The sequence below is a fragment of the Pyxicephalus adspersus genome, chromosome Z, assembly GCF_032062135.1.
Source record: "Pyxicephalus adspersus chromosome Z, UCB_Pads_2.0, whole genome shotgun sequence".
Classification (NCBI taxonomy): domain Eukaryota; kingdom Metazoa; phylum Chordata; class Amphibia; order Anura; family Pyxicephalidae; genus Pyxicephalus; species Pyxicephalus adspersus.
In genome coordinates this window covers 24,942,587-24,955,458 of record NC_092871.1, presented here as the reverse complement: position 1 = coordinate 24,955,458, position 12,872 = coordinate 24,942,587, and the positions used below count along the sequence as shown (strand labels likewise).

General features: G+C 35.2%; 1 long non-coding RNA gene across 1 annotated transcript in view; it reads right to left on the bottom strand.

Moving 5' to 3' along the window:
• The window catches only part of LOC140343197 (uncharacterized), a 57,805-nt gene that overhangs the window by 5,992 nt on the left and 38,941 nt on the right, over window positions 1–12,872 (bottom strand). The window contains exon 2 of the long non-coding RNA XR_011923272.1: window positions 12,087–12,300. This is a non-coding gene — a long non-coding RNA (uncharacterized lncRNA). The remainder of the gene's footprint in view (window positions 1–12,086; window positions 12,301–12,872) is intronic.

Below are 12,872 nucleotides of genomic sequence, written 5' to 3'. Positions count from 1 at the left end.
GTTAAGGAGTAGACTGAATATCCTGTTAAAGTGTCTGAAAAAAAAACATTTATTTTCAGAAGTATTGAAAATGGTTCTTGCTTTGTATGTGTAGGACCAAACCCTTAGCTACCCAAGAGTTCTGTTTAATATTGGTGCAGAAAGTTTACAGTTCATGTGATGCCCTTTATTGGTTAACTTGGGACTCTACTGCAGTTTAATATTTATGATATGCTTGCACGTCCGCAAACAATTATATATGCAGCTTTGACCTTTCTGAGTCTGAGAATTACCAAAGCTTTTAACTAATTCCTGAAGAATTCCTCATTGAATCATGATTACATTTTATTCAAGAAGGCAGTTTATTAAAAAAAACATAACTTTTGTCCTTGAAGCACATTGGACATTTTTTCCATGTTTCACCTAATTTTATAGCCAAATTTTAAAAATTTTTGGAAGTTCAAGATTTTGTTCCAGTTTCATATTTTTGTGAATTACTTTCCAGTAACTTGCCAAACTTGCCAAGAGCAGCCTACCTAAAGTCCAAAAAACCTTGATACCCCACATATACAAAAACCACCACATGTACAGGAACACTTTTAGGGTACCAAAGCTTGCATTTCTTTTGTCTTACTAGACTATATATATGGAAATGCTTGGTCAGAAGTTACTTTAAACTGATTTGTGCACGGAAATCTGTAGGGAAATGTCAAGGAGGAAAAATACACAAAAGTAATTTGTCACAAGATTGCTTCATTTGAGATTTACAGAAGACTTGCATTCCTTGATAAGCAGAAGACAGAATTTTTAATGTGGTTTTATTGGAACACAGTAGAAGAAAGAATACCAAAACAGAGAGCATCAGAACCATAACAAACTAGTAAATTCTTCAGAGACCTCTAGTTTTTTTTTTCTAAAAATGATTTAGGCTGAATAGATAGAATGTTATTTATATATTAATATATATTGTTTGTGTTTTATGCTTGCAAGAAAAAACAAAACATACATGGTAGAAATTAGGAGGTCTACCCTAAAGAATTATGAGGGAGTCAAAGTTAAAAAAGAACTAATCATAGATGAAAGGAGCACTGTCTTATAGTAGGAAAACGGGGGTAATATAAAAATATGTTCATATCTACTTCTTGGTGAGTTGACACTGCCTGTGAATTCTGCACAAATTTGCATACTGCGCACACAGACTGGGTTACAGGTAATATGTGTAATTGCATAAAGTGCAGTCAGAGACATATTAATCCATATCTCATAAGCACAGTATTTAGTAACCATAAGGTCTTGTATATAGGGGCAGCATGGTGGCTCAGGGGTTAGCACTCTGGCCTTTGCAGTACTGGGTCCCATGATCGAATCTACACAAGGACACTATCTGCATGAAATTTTCAGATTCTCCCCGAGTTCTGTGGGTTTTCCCCCACATTCTAAAAACATGCAGTTATGTTAATTGGCTTTTCCCCAAAATTGAACTTGAACAGTATTAAAGACATATGACTATGATAGAGGCATTATATTAGACCTCTTTTTAGGGACAGGTAGTGACACGACTATAGACTTTGTAAAACACTGCGTAATATGTTGGCGCTCCATAAATACTGTAAAATAATAATAATAATAATAATAATAATAATAATAATAATAATAATAATAATAATAATAATAATAAATGTCATAGGAGAACACAGCCACACTGTAAATTTTCCAGAAACCTTTAAAACAACACATTTTCCTCCCATTATCAAAGGAAATGCAGACAAGAATTTTGAGATGTCCAACTAGCAAAAAAAGTTTTAAAAAAAATATCACCCTGCAAAGTAATTTTCACTTTCAATTTAGTAAAAATTGGTGAGAATTCACTTTGCAATGAAATCCCAATCATGTGCAATTAAATTTAACAAGCACAACTGTTGCTTGCACATTACTGAATGCCTAAAGTCAGCAGAGTTTTATGTAATTTAGGGAGAGAAGTAAATTATCCCTTGAAGAATGATAATTCATTTCGTTATATGAACAGCCTACACTCTTTTAGTACATCAACCCGGATGGCTGTATATCTATTGATAATAAGAAGAAAAGGTGTACCTTTATGAAGAAAAAAGCCTCCTCTTGGCTCTGCAGCCTACATTATGTAGATATTCTGGATTACTTGAAAGTAGAATTTCAGGGAAACTTCCCTCTGTATACACAGCTGATCTTGTTGCCACCCCTCATATTATAATGTTATTATGACATTGTAAACCAGATCACAACCAGATCAGAATCTAGCTTGCCACATGATTGACTTTTTTTTATCTGAAAACTATTTATTTTAAAGAAAAACAGATAATGTTCAGATTGTAGTTATCAACTTCCTAAACCAAACAAGTCTGTTTAATTCTAAACTAAAAGAAAAAATCTTAAAAATCCTAAAATCTTATCTTATTCAAGTTGCTCTAGTTAGTATACCTCCAGTAAGACAGGATATGCTTCAATTCGTTAAAAATTTTCCTTTCTGTGAGCAGCAGAGCATTACACTTCATAAAATCCGATATAATCAGTAGAAAGTATCCCTACGCTGACAGTTACATGTCCAGCCTTTACCTGCCAGTATGATTAATGCATGAAGCAGAAGTCAAGAAGTAAGGATGGCTCAGAAAAAGGGATTCATGATTTACTCTGGTCAAACAACAGAATTGATTAGGAGCAATTGAGTTCCAGTCCTCATTCTGACACTAAAAATATGCTTTCCTATTACCATGTAAAAATTGAAATATCTTCATGAGTTTCTGATGTAATAGTGGACAGAAATAATATCTGTCTTGGGGATTGAATGTAGGTTAAAGTTTGACGGGGCTTATACATTTCTTATTCTCTTCTATGGTTAAACAATAAAAAAGCCATATTTTAATTTGTGCGTTTGGCTTAACTCTACCAAAATTATATTTTGTATGGAAATGTCATGTTTGCTCCACTGCTAAGATACATGAAGTAATAACTAAGTTATAACACACATAAAGTTATAAGATCTGGTATACTTCACAGGATTCTACATTAATAAGCATTCCCCAATTAGCACTTTCCCATTCAAAGATTAGTCTGCATCCTAGAGATCATATCTAAATCAACCAATCCCCAAATGGGGCACACATATAAGACTTTGCAGAGGCTGAAGATATTTACTAATAGCTCATATTAGCTAATAGTGTTTGTATTTGTGGAGCTATTAGTGAATATCTTCAGGTATCTGGGAATCTAATCTTTTAAGAGTACAAATGTAATATATATGTATTGTGGAAGTGGTAATATAACTATTATAAAATAGGGGAAAAAATCTTATATGCTAAAGATATTGATTATTGTAATAAGTCTTAAAACTCCTGATGAAGTTGGCAAGGATCTGTGAAACACCTCGAGATTAATGATCATTGAATTGAGTAAATCTTATACCTGAAAAATGGATCTTAGATACAGTCCATAGGCTGGCTAGTTAAATGTTTTTATGTTTTTTCTATTTATAATTTTTTTTGCTTAAAAAAAAATATAAAATATATATATATATATATATATATATACAGTATATGTAGTTAAAGCGGAACTAAACCAATGGAAGTTCTAGAATTCTTTGTCCCACCGCGGAGGAAGAATTGTGCGCCCCCATCTTTGTTCTTTATGTTCTATCTTCTTCTTGTCACCTAATACTGCAATGCACATGGCTGGGGGACGTAGGCTATTGTAATGGGGAAGCCACCCAGGATGCGCGACACTTACAAAAAAAAGAAGAAGAAGAATTCTACTTTATATAAAAGGGTAGTGTACCCTTTTATGTAAAGTAAAAACATTGAGTTTAGGACCCCTTTAATAAAATTTGCTGGCATTTTAAAGTGTATTGTAAATTTGGAATTTGATTGGCCTGGTTGATAAATTGGTTGGTTTAGATACTTCACAGGATACTTTGTGACCTGTAGTCTTCTACATCTCTGCAGGTTTTCAGTCATCCAGGTTATGGTATAGCAAGTAATAGCTAAACTTGGTATCCTCCCATGTGGAGATGCCATTTGCAGGGATGTGTTGACAGCAGGTGGATGCAGACCGTTTTAATTGAAGAGAAACATTAACGCTCAAAGTGGAAGTACCCATGTGTTTTAATGCTTTTGCTATGAATACTTGTTGATATTGAATGGAAACATGTTAACTAGGGAAACCAACTAAGAAGATAGACAATATGGATCATACTATTGAGAACTTTGAATGATAATTGAAAGCAATACCAACTGAGATAAATTCTAAAAGCTGCTGTCCTCGCCTGCTCTCACCCTATGGGTGGGGCCTCATCTGCTACAAACCTCAGATATCCCTGTTTCTTTTCCAGAAGAAGCAAATTTATCAGTGAAATGCGTCCATTCAACAGGGTGCACCCCTTTGATTGGGTAACCCGGACAGGCATTTTCTTGTAGTGTTTGTTGCACATTTTTAGCTTCTTTCTATGGTAATGTTTTTAATAGCATTTAATAAAGTTATGGTTTTTGATATTTAATTGTTAAAATTTGCACTTATTTGCTTAAAAGTCCCATTTTTTGAGGGAACCCCTCAGACCTCCATTTTGTAATAGCTAAACATGTTTGATTGCACTTGATTTGTAATGTTTTATAATGTGAACATATGCTCTTCACTCTGTGTTTCTGAAGTTCCTTCTGAAGAAGCAAACATGAGATGCATATGCAAGCAAATGTGAGATGCATAGAGGAATATGCTATTGTTGTTAAGACTACAGATCATAAAGGACTATATTATGTTGGGTTAATTGGCGTCCACTCAAAATTGAGCGTGGAGTATGTTAATGACATCTGACTATGGAAGGGACATTAGATTGTGAGCCCCTTTGCAGGACAGTTAGTGACATGAGTATGGACATTGTAAAGCGCTGCATAATATGTCAGTGCTATATAAATACTGAATAAATAATAATAATGCTACAACATAATAATATGTTGGTCCCCAAAAAATAGAATTTATAATAATAATCATAATACCGTTGATCCTATTTGGTAACGAACTGGATATAGACTTTATGGTTTTATGTATGTTTGAATTGTATTTGGTATGTTAGTTGTTTTTAGACATATGTGCTTTGGTATTGCTGTTGATACTTGTTAAATGTTTATACTCCTGCTTATAGTATCTAAAATTCTTTAAATTATTAGAATTGCATAATTATTTTTATTGTAAACCTATGACCAGATCATGTTTTAGTAAACTAAAACATTTACATATTCTGGAGTAAAAGCACTTTAAAACAAACCTTCAGGATCATTGTGAAGGAATACTTTAACATTAGAAGCAGCTGGAGAGGTCAGTGATGGTTTGTTTTGAAGCTACTATGGATATGTAAATTGCTTTATGTCCAAGTCTGGCCACAGTTGTACTAAAAGGAGGTTCTTTGATTCAGATTCACAGTTAACATGTAAGCATTATCACATTTTGTATTTTTTTTCGTATTTTAAACTCAAGGTAAAAGGTACCACATTTTTATCACAAATAAAAATATACTGTTTTTAAACTTCCTATTTTGTCAAATGCCTAAAAAATGATATGATCTTTAGCTACCATGGTGATTTGGATGCTTCTGGTATTTAAGCAACTGCAGAGAGTCTGCTATTTTTAGACGGGCTCTGTCTTTAAGGCTTTGTTCAGGTGCACAAGTAAATGTCCAAAACATGTTAGTTGGTTATGTTTATTGGCTGTGCATTTAAATTTCAACGTAGCTGTTCTTTATTCTTGCTATAGGAAACTATGTAAGAAAAAATAAAGAAAAAGTGGTTTTTGAAAAATGATAGATTAATTATTTCTTTTTGATGTTTTAAAGGTGCTCTTATTGGTTTCAATTACAAAACTTGCAACCACATATCAGTTGAAAAAAGCCATAGCAGACTTTTTAAATGTGGTGCCAATTAGATACCAATATAAAATAATAGCCAGAATAAAGTTAAAAGAACACACTAAAAGTTAAATTCCAAGCTAATATATTTTATTAGTACATCCAACAAAAATAAAAAGCCTATCAATTTTTTTCGAGGGTGACAAGGAGGGAATAAAACTACTCCATATGACTCAAAAAATAAGTTTGAAATGCCTAAATCACAATGAAAGAGAAAAGTTAATTCATTCTTTTAAATTAAGGTGCATAAAGGGTTAATTTTTAAATTTTGTTCCCAGCAAAACATGCATCATTGCACACTTTAGGGTGTGATTAAATATTAATAGCACAGCCCCACTTGGGACTTGCGCCAGACAGGGGCAAAAGTACTTTTTCCAGTGACTTCACCAACAGTCTAGGAAACTACTAAATTATGTATAAACTTGCTTCATTAAAACTGCCCATCAGATGAAAAGCCTAATATATGGAAAATGTAACTTTTTGCAACCTTCTATTGCAGTAACTGTACAGTTTAAATATTGTATGCAGTTTGCTAACCCCACTTATTACCAGTTTATGCAAAATCAATGGCTTTTTCAGCAAGTCGATGTGTTTTGCTGTGTTTAACACGGTGAAAATAGGAAGGATGCACATCCTGATGCTCTAATGCACTATGTATAGAATTGTTTAAATCCATTACCATGTAAAGCACAAGAAGATACAATAAATTAAAACAGATATCAATTAGGAGTCTTCATTAGGCTAGCTCTGCCACTTCAATATTTTATTGCACATTCTAGAGACCACTGATGTGCCATTACATTCATTAATGCTCAATAATAAATGTTTTATGGCTTCCATTGGAGTGGTGTAAATTGCTTTTCTTGTTGATGTTTGGCCACAAAGATACTATTTAGTAGATTAGTGTCAAAAAGGAAGGAGTATTTAATTTTTCAGAAATTGCAGGAAAGAACTTCTCCAACCATAAAACTGACTGTACTACGCCTTTATATTCTCAGTGGTATTCTACATGTTTGTAATCTGATATTTTTACTTCTTTTGTTTGTGGAGCTTATTAATCAAGTAAACAAATATTATGTGTGGATATTTATGTAAGTTTATCTATGTGGTTTTAGGGGAAATCTGAAAAATAAGGGTGAAACACCTATAGATAACTGCAGACTAGCAGTTTGGAATGATTTTAGCACTATAATTGGCTTGCAAAAAATGGTCATCATTGTGTCGAATAGGTTTGTCCCGTATACTTTTATCTCACAGGTAGTAGGAGGTTGCAGCATTGCTTAGTTTTATCATGGTCTTAAAGAAATATTTATTATCAACCACAGGAGAAAAGATTAATAACCTAAAATGGTAGTTATCCCCAGAAAAACAAGTCCTTGTAAATTAGCCAGTAGCCAGTAACCTCTTTTGGAGACAACTGTCTAAATGATGAATTGTCCCTAGTTTGGGGAATTTTTGTTGCAGGAAATAAAGGAAAATGTCCCCAGTGGAACACAGATAACTGGCATTGGATTTAGCTCTTTTCTGCTCAAAACTGAAAAAGATGCCTATACATGCATCTTTATGTAAGCCTGTATATGTTCATGGAACATGGGTATAGTGCTTCACATACTCTTTTTATATAATTGCCGTACTCAAAAGTCTCAGTTCAGTCAGCTATAAACCAATGTTCACATTGGCTCACTTTAAATCAGGGGTGCCCAACAGGTGGATTGCAACGGCAACGCGAGTAGATCATAAAGCCCTGCCTTTCAAAATAAACTCTACCGCACACAGAAGTTTTTAAATCCAAGTTTTTATTGTTGGTAGATCATTTTGACTTGGTCATTATAAAAGTTGCTCCCAAGCCAAAAAAGTGTGGGCATCCCTGCTTTAAATGAATATTAAACTCAAGGCTAATGCACCAGTTTTGGCTGAAAATATTGGATTAATGTTGCCAATAATCTCCCCTCTCCAGGACCATAACAGTGATATCTATGCAATTTTGCATTCCTGATTTATGCATCTGCACAGTCATTATAAAAAGAATGCTAATATTCGTATTTTACATTGGAGACAATATAAAAGGATCTGGATTGTTTGACCTCTTGTTCTTATTATGTCTTGTCAAGCCAGCCTATATTGAGCTATTTTAAAGGGTATGCCATTGAAAGTAGCTGGATCTATCACTGCATTTTATTTATACCTTAACTTCAAAATGTCTAAATTATGCCAAATCTAAATTGTCAATGTAAGGCCATCAAAGTCAGTTTACTTACCACAGTCTTTAATCACAGGTACAGATAGGGAGGTCAACACAATTAGAACAAGCCCTTTTGTATATTGATGATCTGACTAATCTTAGCACCAGCCATTCTGGAGTTAAAGTATTCCATCTAAATTATTAGTGATAATTGCTTAGCAGCTAAGATTCCATTAAAATAATTGCTCAATTAGCTTACTGTCAGTATGTGCTTAAAGGGGAAACTTCATCAGTGATAGGTTTAAGATAATTCACATAGGTGCATTAATCAGAAGGATGGGCTGCAATAGAATGTATTGGCTTTTCTTGATGACTATAATAGATTTAGCATTGGGAACCTGTCCTATCCTTTTATTTCTGCTGATGACAGAGTTGTTCGGAATCCAGTATTTTCTTGTGTGTGTTTAGTATAGACCTCTATTAAAGACACTGTAGAGGTCAGGTAGCCATCATTTCTTTCTAGATCCTGGTCTAACTTCAAGTTTGTTTTCCCAAAATGATGCTGTGTCTTCCATTGCTATCTTTAGGCCCCTTGCATATATAGCTGTCCTAGTGCATATGGCAAACTGCTGCCCAAAAGTAGCAAAATGCACTACTGGTCGATGCATTTGCATGCACTTCTCTTATTAAGTTGAATGGGGTAAATTGCATTTAAGGAGGATAGCAGAAAATTGGATGGGGTAATTTGGTAAAATTTGGGTAAAGGCTGGGTGAATGTTTATACATTGTAAATTAGATTTTGCCACAACTCACTCTTGGATGAATTTTATGCTCATGCCTATTGAGAAGGTGTACTATTTTTCGGAAGTATTACAAACAAAATGTATATCTTTCAGTGTGCTGCTTGGCCACAATCTTCTTTCTTCTTCTCTGGTTTTGGTATTTGGCCATCTTAATTGGACAGGCCTGCAAGACATAACTTAGTAGGAGCAGGCGCGCAGGAAGTTATTCAGTAACGGCAGCCACAGAGGAGGCCAGGAGGCACCATGTGTCCCTGCATCCTATGCTGAGCTCTACATGCGCAGCTTCATGTTTTTTCACAGAAGAACATAGTGATGAGGCTTGCAAGGCTTCAAGATCTGCCCGATTGCAAATTTTTTAAAGTGGAACCCATTAAAAAAGGTAAATATGAATAGTGAGCAAAAGTAAACACAGATTGTAACAAACAAGGTGGCTTTTGAAATTGACAGAGACCTATAATCTCTTAAATGAAACTTCATTTAAATCACCTAACACCATCTAAGATGTTTTTGAATGAGCTTGCAAATCATATCCATATTACAGAAGATTAAAGTTAAATATGAAAGAAGAAAATAGACTTTTTAGTTTATGCTTTGAGAGAGAGAGAAAAAAGAAAACAGATCAAAACAGCTTTATTTTATCTTTCATGGAAAATACCTGTAATCCTGTATTTCTGAAGTGTAGACTCTCTAGAAAATAAATGTCTATCAAGGGACAAATAAAGCTGTGTATTACTTAGATATCTGAATAAAGCAAACGGCCAATGGATACTAATGTGCTTTTTACAGAATATTCTTCATACAAATACAATATAAATATAAGATATGTTGCACAGGATATTGCATGGTTACATTGACAATGAAACCTTCCTTTAGGTCCCTGCATGTTTATGTGTTCGGTGTGGATATTTAGGATGAGTCTCAAAATGTAATAAATCAAAACTGAAGTCAAATTGAATTAAGTTTAATTTTACTCTTAAGTGTATTTAATGCCCCCTTCTGCTGCTTTGGCAAATCACCTTGGTAAGTCTGCCCCCCATTGCATAAGTAGTGTCCCTCTCAGAATGTGGGTTGTAATTAGGTGTGTAGTAGGAGATATGACAGGGAAAGAAAAACTAATATTGTGAAAACCATAAAATTATAAGCCTTCCTGGTTCTACCAGTAAATACTAGGGATGAGCGAGAATGCCTCTGATGGGTTCACGAAGTTTCAGTTGGAAATCACTATAGGAGGATTATCACAGCTTCATTCATTAAACCACCGTGGGAAACCTCCTGTCAGTGAGCGATCCCTGGGCACTATAGGTCAAAATGAGGGCTTGCCCGGGGATCTCTCACTGAGAGGAGGATTCTCGCGGCTCCATTCATAAATGCAACCATGATACTCCTCCTCTCAGAGTGAGTCATGCGGCTTGCGTTTATTAATCAACGCTGCCGTGGGAAAAATCCTCTGATTTTTGAATCCGCTGCATTCATTCATGAGCAGCCAGTGGGACTCACACTGCGTACCTGGATAGAAAAGACTCTATCCAGGAACATATAGTATAGGACTGCAACAGCAATCAGAGGAGCGGAGCTGCTCCGCTCCCCTGATTGCTGTTGCTGCCCTGTAGTAGAGTTTCTCTATCCAGGAACACAGGACTCCTGCTCCCTTGATTGGTCTTGCAGGTCCCAAAAATTCGGTCTCGCCTCCAGAATTTACAAAGGCCGTTCTCGCCTACATGTTTAGTAAGCGAGAGTGGCCCAATTCGCCGGGGTGGGTAAATACCCACCTAAGAGGTAATCTTTTTTATAGCAAGTTAAATTTAAAAACATGGAATACTGAATACATGCATTGTGGATATACAGGTGGATTAAAGTATAAACTGTCTGGTCTGTGCTCTGGTAATCATCCTGTGTCCTCCTTCCTACACTAGGTTGGGAAGGGAGTGACGTGAAAGTTATGGCTGATGGGTCATGAGGAAGAAAGCAGCTGATAATTTACAAAATTCAATCTCATACTAACAATTGCAAGGTTTTTTTCACATTATAAGTTAACAAGGAAGTTTGGCCAAAATGAGCTAGCAATGGTCATGTAACGCTTTGATAGGTTGAGATGAGTGTATAATTGTTAACTCCATATATATTAGAATTGAGTGCTGACGCTGACATTTTCTGGATACGTGTAAAGAAAACGGCCAGCTTCTCCCTGGCTGACCCTCCTAGTTAGATGATATGGAAATGGGCACTGTCTGGGGTAATCTTGCTGCTCGAACTGTTGCCGTTTTGGACCATTGTAAACATCCAATAAGGGTAAGTACTAACTTTAATTCAGCAGTGCCTGTGTGTTTTGTGTCGTTCTGTAACCCTTTTCTGACTCTTGTACTCTTGTACGAATACTTCCACCTTGTTACAGATGCCTAGGCAATGATTACATCAACATCCTTCTGGAAAGATTCTTGCCGAACACAGAGCTGCCAAAATCTCCCGAGAAGATGCTCTTGTAATGTTGTCTTGTGAAATTTTACCTCTTCAGCATTCCACATGAAATTACGCAAAAGCACAGTGATAAAACAGGGATAAAATAAGGATTTTCATATTAATTGTTTTTCTGGTATGTATTTACCCTACTAACAATAGGTGATTTGGAAATTAGAAGAGGGCCCCATGAAATGCAACCTTACATTCCATTGTTAATATAAAACTGAACCCTGATGTATTTTTATTTATATTTTCATACAGTATGAAAAGGTTACCCCAAATGTTGCTGGAATTTACTTCCATTAGTTTATAGGGCCGTTTGGCCATACTGGTCCATAGACTCTGCATTCAAGAAAGTGTAAAAAAGAGAGCATTGCAAACTAAAAAAAAATAACAAAAGTACATAAGAAATGTTTGAACAATACATAAATACAATTGCACAACAAAATATAAAGGGGAAACAAAGATGTAGTAGGAGTAGGAGTCCTGCTGTGCCAATTTACAATCTATAATGAGCTGATAATATTCTTGCACTTACCATGACAAAGTAGGAGTTAATACATGCAGTACAAGCTCACATTTCTCTCTCACCCACAGGTTATTTAATAAAACTCTATAAGCATAAGCCATTATGCATTCGCATTGATCTAAAGATGCCATTGTCATTAATCCACTACAATATGTTACAAATTTATTCTATACAAATTAATTGCTTAGAGCAAAAGCAGATAATAGTTACCTTTCTTCGTCTGTGGATTTGATCTTGTGCTTCATTCTTCGTATCCAAATATTTGCTAATATTAAATAAAAAAAAACTTTTTTGAATTCAGTTGAGTCAGCATTAATGTCAGACTGAATGTTATGAATTTTAGTAGAATTTCGGAACACTGCGAGTGTGTCATTGGTGGAAGGGCATGGACTACTTCCAAAGGAGAGATGGATTGAGATGTTTCCTGTAAAAAAAAGTGCTGTATAAGATAATTATTCCAGAACTTTTGTTTATATTAATATTTATAGAATGCCATATTACAGGTCATTGCACATCACATTGATAGAACATTGCTGCAAGGTAAGAAAAAGACAGTTTAGCAAAGCAAAGGGAATGGGCAACCCTTTAAATGCCAGGATTGTACACATGCCAGAATGGTGGTATCTGTGGTGCTTCCTAACCTAAAGTTCTGCAGGTAGTTTTAACCTGCTTTTCAAAGGAACTGGTTTGGAATATAATTGCCCGATTGTCCCGAAGGAGTAAGTCCCACAGCCGACACCTTGTTTTATCTGTCACTATTTCCTGTGTAGGGGACATTGAACATGACTGTGAATCTGAGGAGCTGGTACACCAGGTATGCACAGGCTTACTCAAAGTCAGTCATATAATAAGTAATGATGGATATTATGGATGACAAATAAAAGTAGCAAGACAACCCCGGAGAAAGCAAATTGACGCAAAAAGTCATTACTGGCAGCTGCCATACTTCCCTACTTTGTGAATCCCTATTTATTGCATGTCATGAGAAAATATTCA